The sequence below is a fragment of the Galeopterus variegatus genome, unplaced genomic scaffold (genome assembly GCF_000696425.1).
Source record: "Galeopterus variegatus unplaced genomic scaffold, G_variegatus-3.0.2 Scaffold7275, whole genome shotgun sequence".
NCBI classification, from domain to species: Eukaryota; Metazoa; Chordata; class Mammalia; order Dermoptera; family Cynocephalidae; genus Galeopterus; species Galeopterus variegatus.
In genome coordinates, this window is record NW_007733386.1 from 61,902 (window position 1) to 65,859 (window position 3,958).

A 3,958-nucleotide genomic window follows, 5' to 3' on the forward strand; every position below is an offset into this window, starting at 1 on the left:
TCTCTCCAGAGCTTATGATACAAAGAAGGTGTTCAGTAAATAACTGGTAAAATGAGCACTGACAGAGGTCATGTTTATATATTGACTTTACTCTTATTTCCATTTATTCTGTTCTACTACCCATTGCCCCCGCCTGTAGATGGCAGCACTGAGATACAGCAGTAAATGTCTTCCCTGTCCAACACTCTCCTTAAGTTAAGGGAAAGCCAGGCCTAGACCCAAAGCCCTTTTAACTCCTATTGTGTCATGGTTTTCCTCCTGTATTATGCTGCCAATATCCCAAATTACTCTTTGGTGTAAAACCTTCCCATTCAGTGATGTGAAAGAGAAGATAGTTATGGGGTTAACATGCTTACTGGGTTCTCCCACCAAGACTTCCTAACGTGGCCTCCAACAAGTCTGGAGTTGATAATTATTTCTCAATTGTTTTGGAATCCAAGAGAGGAATAGGGGTATTATTTACTGGGGATACCACAGACACACCAGCTCTTAGTTTACATGAAACTTTTAGTCATCTGTAGTTCTTGTATTCTATTTTTACTCCCCAAGGTCTCCTTCCTATTTGAAACCCAAAAGAAAACAAAAAAGTGAAAACCTCAAATAAAATAAATTGCTTCCCTTACAAAAAGCTTGAGGCAAAAGGATAATGAAGCCCATTTAATCATAGATAAAAGTAGTGCAATATGAGGAGTCTGTGACCCCTCCTAACCTGACTGGCCAAAACCCAAGATCATACAGAATGGTGATCCCCACACTTTGGGGTGCTTATGCTGGATGATATGCTGGAGCCAAACAAGTCTAGTATTAGTGTACTGTTCTACTAATGCTAGATATTGGTGAAAGAACACACATGCCATAATATGTAATAAAGCCTGGATAGTGTTCAGGGATAAATATTCATCACACTGATACTTATCAGTCATAAGCTGAACATTGAACATTGATCCAGAAAAGTTTCATAACAGTAGGGATCATGCTTGTCTTATTCACTGCTGTATCTACAGGACATCGCCCAATGACATATTAAGCTTCCAGTGCAGGTTTCTTGAATGAACGAAGGGGTACCACTTACCCGTTCAAATTCCAATGTAATTGCGTATGTAGTGATATAGAAAAGGAAATAAGTGAAATAATTAGGATAGAGAACAAGAACATGCCCTAATTTAAATATATATACATATTTAAATAAAATTGAAGATATATGAAAGTCAAAATATGAACAACCACTTTTCTGATCCCTTCTAAATCAGTGTTTTAATGACTGACACTGGAAAAATATGTTTATATCTTTCCTATATATAAAGGCACCCAACATAAGATTTTGTTTAAAACACACATGCACACGTACACATGCACACACCACTACTTAAAATATTACCCTATCAACAACAACAAAAAAACAAATAACCTGACTGCAAAAAGTGGCAAAGGACATAAACAGATATTTTTACAAAGAAGACACGCAAATGGCCAAAAAGCATATAAAAAGATGTTCAACACCACTAATTATAAGGGAAGGAGATACAAATCAAAACCACAATGAGATATCACCTTGAACTCGTTAGGATGGCTGCTATTAAAAATAAATGTGTTGGCTACAATGTGGAGAAATTAGAAATCTTGTGCACCATTGGTGGGAATGTAATGTGGTGTAGCCAGTATGGAAAACAGCATGGTATTTCCTCAAAAAATTAAGAAGAGAATTACAATATGTTCCAGAATTCCACTTCCTTGGTGTGTGTGTGTGTGTGCATGTGTGTGTGTGTGTGTATAAAAGAATAAAAGGATCTCAAAGTGATACTTGTAGAACCATGTTCAGAGAAGCATTATTCACAATAGCCAATAAGTAGAAGCAACTCAAGTGTCCACTGCTGATGAACGAGTAAACTAAATGTGGTACATACTCACAACAGACTATTATTCAGATTTTAAAAAGGAGGTTCTGACGTGCTACAAAATGGATGAGCCTTGACGGCATGGAGCTAAGCAAAATAAGCCATTCATGAAAAGTCAAATATTATATGAATCCAATTATATGAGGTGTCCAGAGTAGTCATGTTCATAGAAAAAGAAAGAATGGTGGTTGCTAGGGGCTGGGAATATTGAGGGCGGTAAATGGGGAGTGTTTAAGGGTATAGGGTTTCAGTTCAGTAGGGTGAGAAAGTTCTGGAGATTAGCTGAGCAACAATGTAAACACACGTGAAAGTTGTCAGAATCAAAGTGCAGTCATGTGCGTCAACCTCCAGCAAAAAATAGACAAAGCCAGGAGGCTGAGGAGGGAGGACCCTCTTGCACACATGTCTATGATGAGAAACTTTACAAAGACTCTCTTACTCACATGTGCCTTTAACCAAGATTTTTGCCAAGGACTTTTCAAACCACAACTTCCTACATGAGTCACAAGGACAGCTAGCTGGATGTACAAGAACATCTGCCTGACACCATCCCCACTAATGAACTCGTGTCAACTCCTTTGATAAACCCCTGTAACCAATGTTCTCTTTGTTTGAAAACAAATTACATGCCCTTTTCTCATTTTGCCTTTAAAAACCTTTGTCTTCCTTCACTTCCCTGAATACACACATAGTTTACTATGGCATGCGCAGTCCCACTGCAATCCACTGTTCCCAAATAAAATTTTTCTTAGGATTTACATTTATAATTTTTAAACCATAACATATACTTAATACTATTGAAATGTACATTTCAAAATGGTTAAGATGTTAAATTTTTATGCAATGTGTATTTTAACACAATTTTTAAAAGCCTTCTTATCCAGTTTTCACATGTACTGTGGTTTTGAATCTGCTACTTCTCTCTTTTCTTGTAACTACATCTACTATCAAACCCTCTCAAATGACTATTCCTTAATTGTTTAATACCACAGTTTGGTGTGGGCAGAAAATAGTTTGAGAAATTTCACCTAAGGTAGATTTTAGGGTATTTGTCTAAAGCAATAATAATGAGTAATAATAATGGTAAGTAATAACCATTTGTTGAATTCTTACTCCTTACTAGGCACTATGCAATTATTTTGCATATATCGTCTAATTTAATCTATGTAAGAATCCTGTGAGATCAATTTACAGGAGACAAAACTAAGTTTAGGAATGTTATATAATTTTCCTTAAGCCCCACAATTAGTTTGTGGCTATGAATAGGATTCTGTCTCAGATCTTCATACACCTATAAACAATGTAGCAAGTTTTCTGCAACTCTGAAAACACATGTTTGACCCTCTCTCATCCCCTGGAAGAGATCTGATTCCAACTTTTTTTCCTTTCAATTTCTCTGATGTATGAAAGCAAATGCCACATTACTTCTTATTCCTGTCCTCAAGTCCTCCAAAAGTCCCTTCTCTTAGCCAACATTGGCTTTAGTTTTTCCTCTTCAGCTCTCCTGTAACTCTTCTTTTTATTTTCCACAAGTCCTGCTCTGCCACTTCTGTTTTTCATCAATATTTCCTTCCTGGCTTCTCCAGTTCTCTCCTTACCTAACACACTGATTCTATAATGTCCTCACCTCTATCAGGGTGACAGAGATGCAAAGAATTACTCAGAGCCCATTTCTCCAGAGCACTGAGAGGCCTGAAGGTGACTGCACCCAGGGAAAGTTCCTTCAAGGGAGAAGGACCCCAGGCACAGCACCGAGCCAGGTCTCTCTGTTTTTACTGTGCAGGCAAGAAAGTTACAGAAGAAACACAGGTGGTTAATCAGTCACAGTGAAAATATAAACAAACTGGCTACATGACAGTCTTCATTAAAGCAGGTGCAGCTTAAAAATAGTTCAAGCAAATTACCATCAGGAGTCATAAAACTAAGCTATGTGACATGCAAAAAGAAACAATGAGATAATCACTATGGCAGCGCTTAGCTCCCCAAGAAACTCAAAGAAACAGCTGAGGGTAAGATGTGGAATGTCCCCCAAGCACTAACTAGCAGAATATCCTTGAAGATTT